Source organism: Zootoca vivipara, chromosome Z2 (genome assembly GCF_965207765.1).
Source record: "Zootoca vivipara chromosome Z2, rZooViv2.hap1.1, whole genome shotgun sequence".
NCBI classification, from domain to species: domain Eukaryota; kingdom Metazoa; phylum Chordata; class Lepidosauria; order Squamata; family Lacertidae; genus Zootoca; species Zootoca vivipara.
The window spans coordinates 28,893,128-28,909,342 of NC_142585.1; the positions used below are offsets into that span (position 1 = coordinate 28,893,128).

Consider the following 16,215-nt stretch of genomic DNA (forward strand, 5'->3'; position numbering starts at 1 on the left):
ATTTTGCACACTGTTTCCTAACAGTAGACAATTTCTCTCTCTCACACTTCTTCTTTAACTGAAAGGAGTGCTTACTATTCACTCCCTCTTTCATAATGTTGGCCCACTTCTTGGAAAACTAGCAATACAAGTGGAAAATATTTGAGGTATCAAGGGAAAAACACATGATGTTTGAACACACTTTTAAGTTTTGGGCAAAAAGAAGAGAGGAAGAATTGGTAGGGATCCAGAATGTTGAAGGCAGTGTAGCTTCTGAATGTAGAAGTGAAAGTTAAAAAATGTAAAGGCTGGGGGGGAAGCTGGAGATAAAATTCAAGAAGAATGGAGAAAGGGCACAATTACATGCCTCTTGGCAACTATAGCCAGTGCGGTGCACTTCAGTGATTAAAGTGCAGGAGCCCAAGGAGACCAGAGTTCAAATCCCCAGATTCAGTGAGTGGCCTTGGGCTGTCTTGCTTAGCTCAGCCTACCACACAAGGTTGCTGTTATGATAAATTGGGTCCTCCCTCAAAGAGGGCACGTGTTGCAGTGAGACCTGGAAACCGACCTCCTGTGTTGTGGGTGGGTAAGATTGGTCAGCCACAACACCCGATTGGAAGGTCCCTCAATGTTGGGTTCAATCTGGCCAATGGGGCGCAGTCCAAACAAATCAAGGGACCTATATATGCCCATGCATGTGACCCAGAGTTTCCTCTTTCAGTGCGTGCATTCCGAACACCCGCCCACCTCTCCCTACTTTTAGGGCTTGTCGCACTTCACCTTGCTATGCTGTCGTGTGTCGGCTGTCATTTGACAGGGGCACGGCAGTAATTTTCCATACTTAGCAGATTGGCTGGTGCCATTTGGGTTTCGCATGCCACGTAGCAAATCATCAAAACTTGTAAGGTTGTGGATAGGCACTGGTTCAGGTAATTGGGATGGAAGAACGCTCTCGCCATCCCTATGTGAAGGGGTATTCCGTTAAAGGAATCCAGGGACTCAAATGGTTTGGTCAACCCCTGTGAGGGGGTTGTGCCTGAGTCCAGGGGGACATCTGGGTGGCATACATAGCCTGTTCCCAGATTTCCGCCTATCCAGGTGTTCACCCTTGGATGACCTATGCTGGTGCCCTGGGTCAGCGCTACCTGCAAAGGTGCAGGGAGCTAGTCGAACCAGAGCCTATGCAACCACTTACTTTCTGTAATCAATAAAGTTGTGGCCTAAATTCTTCCAAAAACCAAACCAAATTTATAAATGAAAATTTGTGAACCTGACATGGGCTGGAGAAAGGTTCCTGCATCCATCCCCCAAGAACCTGTTTTACCTGTGGGCTGGAGCTGAATGAGGTAGCCCTTCCTTTCCTCCATGTCTCTTCATGTTTATTCTAAAACTAAAAAGGTCTTCAGCTTCCTCTGTTACTCTAGTCCAAGCTTAGGCCTTACAGGGAAATGTGTTGATGAAAATAGATTGAAGATTGTCTCAATTTAATTTTCTCCTGCAGGCCTGCAATCAAACTATTTACTAGTTAGGTGAAGTCAATACAGTATATGTGTAGGCTTCCAGCCCCTCATATTTCATTGTGGTTGACATTTCAGCTTTTCCTGAAAAACTACTCCTATACCCAGGGCCTGTGTGAGGCTTTATTGCCAGCTAAACGGGGGGGTAAAGTTTCCTTCTCTCACGGAAGCTGAAGAGGGAATTGCAAATATAATGGCCATGTTCTCTGAAAAGTTGGAGGGTTGGTGAACATTCCATGCCATCCTGCTTACTCAGCTGCTCAGTATAAAAGCCTCCACAGCAATGAACAATGTAGTATAGAAGCATGGTTTGGAGTGATGGCCCCAGAGGTCTTCTAAGGTCATCATCAAAGCTTGCTAACATTCAGTTCCAGCCTCCTGGTTGAGGCCTCTCATACACCATTCTTTGATGGTGTATGTTCCTGGAGGTGATCATAACTTGGCTACATACTTTGCTTTCAGATGCTATGATTCTTTGGCCCTTTTCTCCAAGGGTTTATAACTCAGCCATAAATATGTATGTCCTGGAATGCCTGTAGGAGTTCTGAGCCAAAAGGCAAATTTGTTTTGCAGAGATCCACAACAAAATATTGATGGACCTTAATTTTTTTTTATTAAAATGAGTGTTGTTGAAAAAAAGAGAAACTAATTCAATTGAACTAAACAGTATATTATGGAAAAACAGTGTGGAACTTGCAAAATGGGGCCAAGGGATCTAACATTCAGCTTGCTAGGTTAGGGGGCTATCTAAATAAATAAACAGGCCTCCCAAAGATCATAGAATCTTAGAGTTGGAAGGGTTCTAAGGGTCATCTAGTCCAGTGTTTCTCAACCAGTGTGCCTCCAGATGTTTTGGGACTACAACTCCCATCATCCCTAGCTAGCAAGACCAGTGGTCAGGAATGATGGGAGTTGTAGTCCCCAAACATCTGGAGGCACACTGGTTGAGAAACACTGATCTAGTCCAACCCCCTTGCAATGCAGGAATCTCAGCTAAAGCATCCATGACAGATGGCCATCCAACCTCTGTTTAAAAACCTCCAAGGAAGGAGAGTCCATCACCTCTCATGGGAGGTCAGCTCTTACTGTCAGAAAGTTTTTCAAATCTTTAGTTGGAATCTGCTTTCATGCAACTTGAAGCCATTGGCTCTACTCTCCAGATCAGGAGAAAACAAGCACCCTCCCTCATCCATGTGACAGTCCTTAAGATATTTGAAGATGGCTATCATCTCAGGCTGAACATACCCAGTTCCTTGAAGCGCTCCTCATAAGGCTTAGTTTCCAGATCAAAATAAAACAAGCAGCACGCAAAGGCACCAAATTCAATCCAGTTTCAATCAAGTATTATTAATCCAAAGAGAAAACAATAAGAGAACCATATACAAGTGCTGACACAAGAGCCAAAATCAAACGTTAAACAGATAGCATGTACAAATTAAAGGCAAACCAGTCTTTATAGTCTTTGAGGCTATCTAGCGGTCAGCAAGTGGCAGCAGGTCGAACGAGGTGTCAATGGTAGTAGACAGGCTGCCGGCGTTTTTTTGCCTGTTTCGCCCATATGACGGGCTTCTTCAGTAGTTCTCCTTGTACTTTTATGTTTAGTGCATTCACTGGTGGTATAAACCAGGTCTTATTAGTATTCGAATTAAGACACTAATATACATATAAACAGAACAAATATCAAAAACAGTACTTACAATTTGTATGAAACCACTTATCTTGGCTTAGGCCACAATGCTCAGGTGTTTTTTCAAAAGGTTCTCTCATTTACATATTCACTGGTAATACAAAGCAAATTCTAATTATTGTTTGAAATAATACAGTAATACAATTTCTAAAATACATGTACACAAAAAGAGATACTTACATTTCTTGTATTCAGAGTATTTTTGGTTTGAGCATGTATTGACTAAGCAAATATCCTGTGTTTGGAGCACACTTATATACAAAAAGTTGGTTCACAGGTGATAATAATTAAAGATGACAATTAGGAGGGGGCAGAAGAATGTGAGTACTGATAACACTTACAGTATCTCTATGATTACTGTATGTTATACTGCTAGTGTGTTCGTTTAAATGAATACAGAAAGGTCAAGATCTGAGTTTAAACCGTCCGGTTGTAATGTCTTAAACATAAAAATCAATTTAGTTTCTTGTTGTCTCAATATTTTTAGGATATCCTGCTTGTGGTATTTCTTGGGTGTGTACTGCCATAAGCCAAAAAACATTAAATCGGAGTCACTGTGTTTCATTTGTAAAAAATGAGGTGTAAGAGGGGCTTCCATCACTTTATTGCGGATGCGTGATCTGTGTTCTCCTATACGTACCTTTAGTGCCCGCGTGGTGCTGCCTATATACAGTTTGTTGCAAGGGCACCGTATGCAATAAACTACGTTCTTGGAGTTGCATGTGGTCATGGAGTTGATTTTAAAAGTGAACTGCATATGTTCACTTTTTATTTCTTTTACTTGTAAACTGTAGGGGCACATATTGCATGAGCCGCATCTATAGTGGCTCCCTACTCCCTACTCCCTACTCCATTACTCTTCAAGTCACCCCTCTCATTTAAAAAGAAATTTACCATACGGACAGTTAATCAGACTGAAAAGGAATGCTACAGACAAGAGAGACTATAGAAATGCGGCTCATCAGCTAGAAAAAGCTCTCGTTAACCGGGGCTACCCTAATTGTATCATACAGGACGCATACAGACGTGTAGACGGTCGCAATCAAAAATATGCTTGAAACACGGTCTGATAGCATTAAAAACAGAAAACCCAGCCGCCTGGTCATGGGGATGGATTTCACACCCCTGGCCAGCCACATTAGAAACATTATATATAAACATTGGCATATTGTGGAAGACATACCTGGCTGTAAAGATCCCCCCTTTTAGGGTTGAGGAAGAAAGGAACTTTGCGCAATCAATTGGTCAAAGCTGATTGTTTGGAATCACCATCCATTGTCACTAAAGGCCACTATAGATGCGGCTCATGCAATATGTGCCCCTACAGTTTACAAGTAAAAGAAATAAAAAGTGAACATATGCAGTTCACTTTTAAAATCAACTCCATGACCACATGCAACTCCAAGAACGTAGTTTATTGCATACGGTGCCCTTGCAACAAACTGTATATAGGCAGCACCACGCGGGCACTAAAGGTACGTATAGGAGAACACAGATCACGCATCCGCAATAAAGTGATGGAAGCCCCTCTTACACCTCATTTTTTACAAATGAAACACAGTGACTCCGATTTAATGTTTTTTGGCTTATGGCAGTACACACCCAAGAAATACCACAAGCAGGATATCCTAAAAATATTGAGACAACAAGAAACTAAATTGATTTTTATGTTTAAGACATTACAACCGGACGGTTTAAACTCAGATCTTGACCTTTCTGTATTCATTTAAACGAACACACTAGCAGTATAACATACAGTAATCATAGAGATACTGTAAGTGTTATCAGTACTCACATTCTTCTGCCCCCTCCTAATTGTCATCTTTAATTATTATCACCTGTGAACCAACTTTTTGTATATAAGTGTGCTCCAAACACAGGATATTTGCTTAGTCAATACATGCTCAAACCAAAAATACTCTGAATACAAGAAATGTAAGTATCTCTTTTTGTGTACATGTATTTTAGAAATTGTATTACTGTATTATTTCAAACAATAATTAGAATTTGCTTTGTATTACCAGTGAATATGTAAATGAGAGAACCTTTTGAAAAAACACCTGAGCATTGTGGCCTAAGCCAAGATAAGTGGTTTCATACAAATTGTAAGTACTGTTTTTGATATTTGTTCTGTTTATATGTATATTAGTGTCTTAATTCGAATACTAATAAGACCTGGTTTATACCACCAGTGAATGCACTAAACATAAAAGTACAAGGAGAACTACTGAAGAAGCCCGTCATATGGGCGAAACAGGCAAAAAAACGCCGGCAGCCTGTCTACTACCATTGACACCTCGTTCGACCTGCTGCCACTTGCTGACCGCTAGATAGCCTCAAAGACTATAAAGACTGGTTTGCCTTTAATTTGTACATGCTATCTGTTTAACGTTTGATTTTGGCTCTTGTGTCAGCACTTGTATATGGTTCTCTTATTGTTTTCTCTTTGGATTAATAATACTTGATTGAAACTGGATTGAATTTGGTGCCTTTGCGTGCTGCTTGTTTTATTTTGGACTTTTGAAGAAATTGGCAGCATTAGCCCATCATCTTTGTTTTAGTTTCCAGATCAGGCATCGGCAACCTTCAGCCCGTGGAGGCCGTTTATCCGGCCCACAGGCCACCCGTGAACTGAGCTGCCCACTCGGCAAGTCCCCGCGCCACGCTGCACCGGTTTACTGCACCGGAAACCGCGTCTACGCAGCCGCAGAAATGATTTCTGGCACTGCAGATATTTTGGAAATGGGCAGCCAGCACCGGAAATCGCTTCTGCGCAGCCGCGAACATGCGCAGAAGCCATTTCCGGTGTTTCGGAATATGAACAGCGCGGCACCAGAAATCACTTCTGTGCCTGTGTGACCCATGTCCGGCCCACGGGCAGAAAACTTTGCCCTCTACACACGTTCCAGCTTGTCAACATCCTTCTTAAATTGTGGCGCCCGGAACTGGACACAGTATTCCAAGTGTGGTCTGACTAAGGCATAATAGAGTAGTACTATTACAGTCATGTAATACACCTGGTGGGATCCAGGTGGCGCTGTGGGTTAAACCACAGAGTCCAGGGCTTGCTGATCAGAAGGTCGGCGGTTTGAATCCCTGCAATGGGGTGAGCTCCCGTTGCTCGGTCCCAGCTCCTGCCCACCTAGCAGTTCGAATGCACATCAAAGTGCAAGTAGATAAATAGGGACCGCTCCAGCGGGAAGGTAAATGGCGTTTCCGTGCACTGCTCTGGTTCGCCAGAAGCAGCTTCGTCATGCTGGCCACTTGACCCGGAAGCTGTCTGCGGACAAACACTGGCTCCCTCGGCCTACAGAGCGAGATGAGCACCGCAATCCCAGAGTCGGACACGACTGGACCTGATGGTCAGGGGCCCCTTTACCTTTTATTACAGTCATCCCTAGGGTTGTGATTGCTGCGGGTTGTGCGTTTTCGGGTTACAGATGCGCCGAATCCGGAAGTACCGGAATGGGTTACTTCTGGGTTTCGTCGCTGGCGCATGCGCAGAAGTGCTAAATCACCCTTTTTTGCATGCGCAGAAGCACTGAATCGCGTCACGCAAGTGCACAGACACGGCAGGTTGCGAACGTGCCTCCCGCACGGATCATGTTCGCAACTTGAGGTTCCACTGTACTTCCCTTGATCTGAACACTATACTTCTGTTGATGCAGCCTAGACTAGCGTTAGCTTTTGTTGCTGCTGCATCACACTGTAGACTCATGTTAAGCTTGTAATCCACCAAGACCCCTAGATCCTTTTTGCATGTACTGTCCCCCATCCTATATCTGTGCATCTGGTTCTTCTCGCCTAAGTGCAGAACCTTACATTTGTCCCTATTGAAATTCATTTTGCTTGCACCCAGTTCTCCAATCTGTTTAGGTCATTTTGAATTCTGATTCTGTCTTCTGCGGTATTAGTTACCCCTCCCAGTTTGGTGTCACCTGCAAATTTGATGAGCATCCCCTAAATTCCTTCATCCAAGTCATTTATAAAGATGTTGAACCACAACGGGCCCAGGACAGAACCCTGCGGCACCCCACTTGTCACTTTTTTTCCAGTATGACAAGGAATCATTAATGAGTATTATTTAGGTTTGGTCTGTCAACCAGCTACAAATCCACCTTACAGTTACCTCATTCAACCCACATTTTACCAGCCTGCTCATGAGAATATCATTGGGGGGGGGGGCTTTGGTCTGTGATAGTTGGGAAGACTTATGTGGGAATGAGTAATGAACCTAAGTATACCCCCTGTAGCTGGGTCAGGCCAAAGAACCACCCAAAATCCACAATGGCCTACCAGATATTCATGAGATGCCCACAAGGGCAGGTGTGGTAAATCCTTCTCAGCTTACATTACCTCGTGGGATGCATTCCAGTGTTGGGCAGGGCCAGAGGCAAACATGAGTGGGCAACTGATTCTGCCACTTCCTCCTTTCTTCACACTCTTTTCAGACGAGTGAGCCGGAGGCATTATCACATATCAATACTGTACACTTGAGGATGGCTCTTCGCTAGGGAAATGCGGGTAGCCTGAGAAGGATGGGTGGCCCAGGGAAAGTCCTGAGGGGCAGTTAAGGGAGGCCTGCAGAATCATTTACATACCTTCCAACATTTCTCCATTGAAAATAGGGGTGTCTTATTCAATAGTACTAACAATAATAATAATAATAATAATAATAATAATAATAATAATAATTCTATTATTTATACCCCGATCCTCTGACTGGGTTGCCCCAGCCACTCTGGCCAGCTTCCAACATATACATTGAACATTAAAAAACTTCCTTATACAAGGCTGCCTCCAGGAATCTTCCAAAGGTTGTATAGTTACTCTTTGGTTCAGGGATCACATAACTCCAGTGCTTTTTTTCTGGGGGGATGCGGCGGGACACATATCCCTAAACATTTTGTGAATCTAAGTTTGACCTCATTGAGGGGGCAATATTTCAATATTTGTAGGAAAATGAGAGCACCCCTAAAAATTTTAAAGAAAAAAAGCACTGCATAACTCCATATGCTCCAACATTTCTTTGATGAAAATAGGGATGTTCTAAGGAAAAGTGGGACATTCCACGATAAAATCCGAAACAGGGATGGCTTCTGTAAATCCAGGGTTGTCCCTGGAAAATAGGGACACTTGGAGGATCTGCATTTAGTTCCTGGGCCTGAGGTTCCCTGCCCTGATTTAGGACTTTACAGGACACTACCACCACCTTGAATTTGTATATGAAACCCCATGTCAGGGGAATAAATGTTTTGCAATGTTCATTCAGGCATCAAGCCTTCTTAGCAAGCAAGATCAAAACACTTTGCAATGCAGCTCAATCCAAGTCAGTCTTGTGAAATGTTTTGCTTTGACCAAGCAAGAGATGAAACTCTTGGAAAACCTCAATTACCAATAACATTTTTAGGAAACTTGGCCGAATATTAAATTGGCCACAAGAAATACAAAGCTGGGAGCTCAAATTTCAAAGCAGGAAGATAATGATCAGCATTAAAATGTGGCATCTCTTAAAATGAGCAAGTGATAATCTCTTGGGGAGGGTTACACACCCTCATCATCTAGTGCTGGTCTTTTGTAGTTGCTGTGCTATAGCTGCATATTGAGCCTGTTCTTTAGATAGCTCAGTTAGTTAGAGCATGGTGCTGCTAACACCAAAGTTACAGGTTCAATCCCCATAAAGGACAGTTGCATAGGAGGTTGGACTAGATGATCCTCAGGGATCCGTCCCAACTTTATGATTTTATGACTTCGGATGGCAGTTTTTTGGGGGGTATGGTGTTACAGAGCAAAAATTAGTTTTGCACTGGAGGCTGTTTTGCCCTACTGGAGTAGGTTTTGGTGCATAACTTCATTGTCGATGGAGGATGCTTGTTCAGTGCAACAAGTTACTTTTTCTGTGTCAAACTAAACTGCCTCAGGAGCTCCCATTGGTCTGCAAGGGCTCGTGGGGGGAGGGAAGTGAGTTAATGTTTGAAAGAAAATACTGGGCCTTGCAGGGCTAACATGCTTTCTTGACCTGTGTTAGCAGGGTAATTTCGTTCTGTCACATTCAAATTGTCCAATTCAAATTGTCCAATTATTGAGTTGTTTTGCTTTTGCTTTATTATGTGTTTTGTGCTTTCATTTTGTATTTTTATGTTTACAGTAAAGTTGATCCTCAGTTAAGCAATGTTTTTGTCCTGGCTTCTTCTCTGAAATAACCTGACAACCTTTCAGGAACTGGCAGTGACGTTTGGTTTTTGGAAGGCAGTTGAGCAATGTCCCGCTGACTGTTACAGTTAGGTAGTACATAGAGCTAATCATTTGCAATTTTGCTGCTAGCCAAGTTTACAAACTGTGATTTGGAGCTAGTGTGTTTGTTTGTTTGTGTGTGTGGTGGTGAGGATTCCCTTTGGGGGTTTAATATGGAGGCTTACACCAAGTTCCCAAATGGTCAGACTTCGTTCAGTGAAGCATTACAGCACAGAGTCCTGAGCAGGGCTGGCCCTACGGCAAACCTGGGTGGCGTAGGGCGCCAGGGTGCCAGGCCGCCAGGGGGGCGCCGTGCTGCTGTGCCCGTGGCATCCGTACACCGGGCGCTGTGAAATGGGGCGGGGGCGCCGGAGGGATCTTCGCACCACGGCGCCAGGGGGCGCCAGATATGCTTAAGACGGCCCTGGTCCTGAGAGTCTGCGAGAGCTCTCCTTTAGAGCACAAACTATATAGGAGGAGGGAGTCATATTGGCTGTTTTATCCTCTCCTCAACCATCTTCTGCTGCCCTTCACTCCACCATTTCTCATCCAACCAAAGCTCTTTCTCTTTATTGTATGTCCAGAGTTGCCTTGTGTTTTATCTGGAGTTGTTTTTCACTCTAAGACCGTTCACCTTTTACCAGGTGTATGGTGTTGCAACCAGTCAGCCGAGCTTCAACAGCCTTCTGGTGTTAATTATGCTGCAACCGGACGTCTCATTTGTCTCTGCCTTTGCTTTGGATCAGCCTACCCACCCACCCTCATTCATGCATTGTCTGATATGACCTTGCTATGACAGTTGTTGGTCGCCTTGTTAGGGGGGCTGGGTAGGAATTTTTTTCCACTTGGCAAATTGGCACCGGTCATTTGGTTTTCGCCTACCTAGTAGCAATCATCACAACTTTTGTGATGTTAAGCATTCGGTAAGTCTTTGTTTGGTCGGAGGGGAGATTGTGTCCTTGCCTGCCCCTCCTCAGTAAGGGTATCCTGTTAAAAGGATCCGGGGTGTAAATACTGTCTGAAGCCTAGGTGTGGGCTAGGGCCATGTCACAGCCCTTATGGGGACCCCAAGGGTGCCACTATCTGACGCATGTTATAGGGCACCCTCTATTGGTGGTTTACCCTTCTGGGACTCCCTGCTGATGTTCAGGAGTCAATATATAACCTGACTTCACCCCAATGCCTAAGCCAAACCATTCACATCTGTAAGCAATAAAAGTTGTGGCCAATTTGAACCCATAAACCAAATATTCTGTGTCAGTGTGAGTTATTGTGTTCCTGGGAACTTTGGGGCTCAGGTGCCTTAGCATGCAACTGTTAGTTGTTAGATTCCTCCTCAATTGGTTCTTACAAGTTTTGTTGTACAGACGCTGGCCTGTAATGGGTTTTACAGAATCTTTATGTCACTAGCCAGTGAAAATGGTAATACAGACATAATAAGAGGGCACCATAGTTAACTCCCAAATGAAAGAAGGGGATTTGTTTGCATGGGGGTAGAATGACTCTTGCAGAGCACCCTCAGTTTCACAACTCTAGTTAGGCAACCAGAGTTGTAAAAAGTTAAAGATGCGTCTATTCAACACACATTGAAGCTCTAATTATGACTAACTTTAACTTTTGCATCTTATTGTCATTCACCTCCTGCCTTGCATTTCATTTCAGGCATCTAACAAAGTGTGCTTGAAAAGTCCACACACAAAAAACAACATTAGCTTGAAGGTGCCATGGGACTCTGTCTTGTTTTTGCTGCAAGAGAGTAACATGGCTACTCCTCCGGAAATTTCCCAAAAATATTTGAAAATGGAAAAAAGACCAATTTTATTTTTAATGTCCCTTTTCTTAAAAATAGCCCTCACAATTATTAAGAGCAGATGTAGGAGAAATATTTTAATAGGCTTTTTTGTGTGTGTATGTGTGAATACCACATCCCTTCATAAATATATTTATATATAAACACACATTTATCAGAACGATTCCGGTGGGGCTTTCAGGGGAACTGAACACTTAAGATTAAAGAAACCCCGATATACAAGTCCAGAGTGGCTGCGAATTAGTGCAGCCAAGTGCAGGTGTACTAAACATTTCACAAAGATCAAAGCAACAAGTACTTGTGTGTGTGTGTGTGTGTGTGTGTGTGTGATGTGTTGCATCTTCTCGTTGAAGCTGTGAGGTTTGAGCTTATGTCCTCAGCTAACTGTAGAAACACCCACCAAGGCTTTGACATAAGGCCTCCTGGCTTGGTTCGTTCCAGCCACTCACAACCATAATGTTATTTCAACATATCTTGAGCCTTTAATTCCCCCTTTAATATAATCTCAATGGAGCAAAATGGAAAAAAGAGAAAAAAGAAATGTATTTCCACCGTGCGACGATGCTTCTGACATCTGCTTCCAAGTGTTATTAATCATCTCACAGTGTAACAATCTGAGAACTCAAGTACATTGTACCTTTTGGAAAAAATGACTCTATATAATTGCTTCCCATAACAATTCCTGCCCTTTTCTTTTAATGATCACAGCTCTGTGGGCATTCAAGGAAAAGAATTATCATAGCCCACCTAGGCTTCCAGTCAATCAGTTCAGCTGAAAGTCACCACCTACAACAACCCTTTGTTATTACTTGCTGCTAGGGTGTGAACAGAAAATTCGGTTTGACCCTGCATTTGGCACTTTTGGGGGGAAAGCCAGAATTAGCTCAAGTCTGAATCTGAATCCAAATTTCCAAATTTGGGGAAACTTGTGCCCTATATTGCACTATTATGGAAAATTCTTCTTCTTCTTCTTCTTCTTCTTCTTCTTCTTCTTCTTCTTCTTCTTCTTCTTCTTCTTCTTCTTCTTCTTTTGGAGCCATTTATCTCCTACAATTTATTTATTTATTTATTGGCACATTTGGATGAAATCCACAAGTGTAATCATGCCTGAGATAATGAACACCACCAAGTTTCAGAAGCATAGCTGCTGTGGTTTTTCCTGCAGCGGCAACCTATACTTTACAGGGTTTGTTTGTTTTGTTTTTTAAATGATTCATTTTATCTCACCTATTGTTTTCTGGCTGATTTGTATGAAAATAGAACAGGGGTGCCCCCAAATCGGTTAGAACGACAAACGAATGTGTTGTTTGTTTGTTTTCTGCTAAGTGCCTTCAAACTTGAGAGGAGAACTAAACAGAATCCACTTCCCTCCCTGTGGTTTTGTGAGCAGTGATTTTCATGTGAAAATGGCACTCATCATAGAGCTGCTGCTAGGAAAGCAACTGCAAAATTTCAGGATAACTGAAGGGGCTAGGGAGCGATGATGCATTTTGGGGGGGAGGACCCTAGCATCAGTTTCTATTCTGCTCCATTAGCATTTCCTAAGCAAGCACCACTAGCAGTTCCAGCAAATATACTATTGCACACCACCCCAGTCTCTGAGTGGTGAAAGACCCCAGGGGTTCCAGGTGCTTGTCCAGGGTTCTGTTTTCTTGGAATGAAGGTCAGCAGAGACTTTGGTATCTTTAGGATATATTGTTTCTTGGACTGCAAGAAGATCAAACCTATCCATTCTGAAGGAAATCAGCCCCGAGGGCTCATTGGAAGGACAGGTCCTGAAGCTGAGGCTCCAATACTTTGGCCACCTCATGAGAAGAGAAGACTCTCTGGAAAAGACCCTGATGCTGGGAAAGATTGAGGGCACTAGGAGAAGGGAATGACAGAGGATGAGATGGTTGGACAGTGTTCTCTAAGCTACGAATATGAGTCTGACCAAACTGCGGGAGGCAGTGGAAGACAGGAGTGCCTGGCGTGCTATGGTCCATGGGGTCACGAAGAGTCGGACATGACCAAACGACTAAACAACCACAACAACAACCACAACAACAGTTTTGTTTACACATATATACAACCCGAGCCTAAGATGGAGGGGCTCACAGCATTAAGACTCCCAAAGATCCTGCTTCTCCATTAGTCACAGCTTTTGAATCCAGCACAGAGCAAGGAGATCCCTGTGTTTCCAGCCTGCTTCCAGCTTACACACACTATTGCTCTCCTACCTAGCAGCTAGGTGAGTGGGGTGGAGGACAGGTCCATCCATTACCCTGGAGGACACTATCACTTAGTTACAGCTCTTACAACCCAGCTCAGTTTTTTGGGATGCTGATGAGGACATTTATGTGGCCGCTATTGCCTCACAAAGAAATGTGTCCAACCAGTTCAGCAAATTCCTCTTGTTAGATTTTAACCCTCCCTAGATACAGGACACCAAGAAGTGGATGATTGACTCCCCCAAACCCATAACATCACCCATTGGGCATGTGTTTTGGAGCTGTGTCCAATCTCTCACCACAGACATACAGTTTCATTGGAAGCCAGGTTAGGTTGCGCCACCCCCATCCCCCAACTGCTCCATTCTCCCAGCTTTGAGCAAGTCACCTGCAGCTGATTGCCCAGAGCCCTTGCCTATGCCACACCCCAAAGAGTGACCCAAACTATGATGAAGGGAGGCACATAAATGTTCTAAATAAATAAATGTTTTAACAAACAAACCCCAATCCAATGGCATCCATGTTGGATCAGATGGACCAATGCTTTGACTCGGTAGAAAGGTCCCAGGTTCAAACAAACATTTGATTGGTTACTTAATAATGGCAGTAAGAATATTGATAGTCAGAAACTAGAAATGTGCAAAAGCGGTGTGATGTAATTTGGGAGATAGCACTTTCTGAAAAACCGACACAAAAGATTTACATGGCCAGAGGGCAAAAAAACTGAGACACTTTCATGGCGGGCTGGTAGCCATTTATCCAGCAAACGAATGACGACTTTGTAAGACAAACTGTACCAGCTGCATTCTGTAATGTGTTAACATCCTCCTTTGTATTGGTATTAGCAACTTTTGGACTCTCCATTTCGGTGCTTACATAAACATTACTATTTATTATTTAGATCTGAAATATACTTTCAGGTTGAGTAACATTGAGTAAAAGGAGTGGGGAGGGGGCTCTTTGGTTTGTCATTTTTCTCTTTTCTATATGTATATGAAATATGTATAAAGGAAAGGTCCCAGGTTCAACCCCCAGCAACTCCAGGTACAGCCAAAACCCTGGAGAGCCTCACCTGCCTCACTTGATGTAAGATGGCTTTCTTTGTTCCTCACTTACCTTTGCATGCTCCTGTCCATGGGTATTTTCTGACACTACTTTGAGGCAAGTGTTGATTGGCTTGCAGATGCCCACTAGGATGTGAACTTGTTGTTTATTTATTTAGAGCATTTTTACACACACACACACACACACACACACACACACACACACACACACACTCAAAAAGACACCAGGAGTAGCTTACATACAATCAAAACAATATAGTCCCCACCCACAGACTTTCAATCTAACAACAACACCACACAACGGGAAAGGAACAGACATTCAACAAAAACAAACAATCAAACAACTCAGGGACTAATTTCTAAACAGGTGTTCCTATAATGCCCACTGGTACAGTTGAGGGGCAGGAGTGGCCAGGTGGAGCTGGGTCTCCATCAAAGGTGATGGATTGTGCCTTCTGCTTCCTGTTTCTTCCCTTGAGGCAACTTGAGGGAATGGCTGCCCCCAGGTGACAGCTGAGGGGAGTCCTGACCTAGTGATCTTTCCCCTAGAAAGGAGTTGGACTGTGGTGAGTCTGCTCTAGGCTTACCCTGGAGCCAAACATGATTATGCCCTCATGGCATCAGAATGCAAAGCGAAAACAGACCTTTCTTTCGCTGTCTGGCAGAGAGGTGGTGGGCATGTCTTCATGCAGAAGTGATGACAACATTGGTCTGAGCAGCTAATTCTCCCCCCCCCCTTTATGGACGATATAAATTCCACTTAGCAGTGGTATCATCGCAACTCCTCAAGCCGTGTGGTTTCTGCCAGGCCTTTCTCAAGTGGCTCAGTCTTGAGCTTCACCCCTATATGTACCAGGCTTACTGAGGGAAGGTTCCATCTGGCACATTTCATTGCTTAATTAAAGCTTGCTGTCTCATCAACAATAGGATAGTTGTTTCTACACATAGAGCCACCTGGCTCCAGCTCTCCTTATGAAATGGCTGTCATTCCAAGACCCCGGTCTTGTCTAATTGTCTTTCTGTCATTTAAGGTAATCAAATCATAAAATGACTACTAAGTATGTTTTTTTAAAAAGGATTTAGGCTTTTTAATTTTGCTTAACTGGAATGATTTTAATTATACTCCTCATAGTGCTTGCCAAACATATGGCTGGGTGACTCATTTCACCAAATGTTATGACATCACAACTCCCTTTCTTGGCAAGGGGGATCCCGAAGTCATGCTTTCAGTGGCTGAGGAGATCAAGAGCAATATTCTTTGCTCTGGTCCTTTTTAAGCATTCCAGAGTAATTTGACCACCACACCTTTGTCCCTTTGTTCAGGATGTTGAACGTGATGTTTATCCTTGCATTAAACTCTGCAAGGAAGGCTGAGCTGAGAGACAGTTAATTATCCAGCTACAGTGGTACCTCTACTTACGAATTTAATGAGTTCCGAACGCACATTCGTAAGTCGAAAACATTTGTAATTCCCATAGGAATGCATTGGGAGAAAAAAATCATAAGTCGAAGCAACCCTATCTAAAAATTCTTAAGTAGAAACAATCCTATCTAAACCGCATCCAAGATGGCGGACGGAGCTCCGTTCACAAGTAGAAACATTCGTAAGTAGAGTTATTCGTAAGTAGAGGTACCACTGTATTTCCAAGCACAGAACTCTACTTACTACCCATCAGGTATAGCCCATGTGGTGCCTTCTAAATGTTGCTGAAAT

The 16,215-nt window shown here is 43.4% G+C and overlaps 2 long non-coding RNA genes across 2 annotated transcripts; one reads left to right on the forward strand and one right to left on the reverse strand.

The window, feature by feature from the left end:
- Positions 1 to 2,812: 2,812 nt before the first annotated feature.
- On the reverse strand, positions 2,813 to 4,000 carry LOC148686607 (uncharacterized). The gene is made up of 2 exons (XR_015948682.1): positions 3,364 to 4,000; positions 2,813 to 3,274 (listed from the first exon to the last, which is right to left on the reverse strand). It is a non-coding gene; the product is annotated as an uncharacterized LOC148686607 (long non-coding RNA).
- A 241-nt stretch (positions 4,001 to 4,241) lies between these two features.
- LOC148686608 (uncharacterized) lies at positions 4,242 to 5,669 on the forward strand. The gene is made up of 2 exons (XR_015948683.1): positions 4,242 to 5,288; positions 5,376 to 5,669. It is a non-coding gene; the product is annotated as an uncharacterized LOC148686608 (long non-coding RNA).
- The last annotated feature ends 10,546 nt before the right edge of the window (positions 5,670 to 16,215 follow it).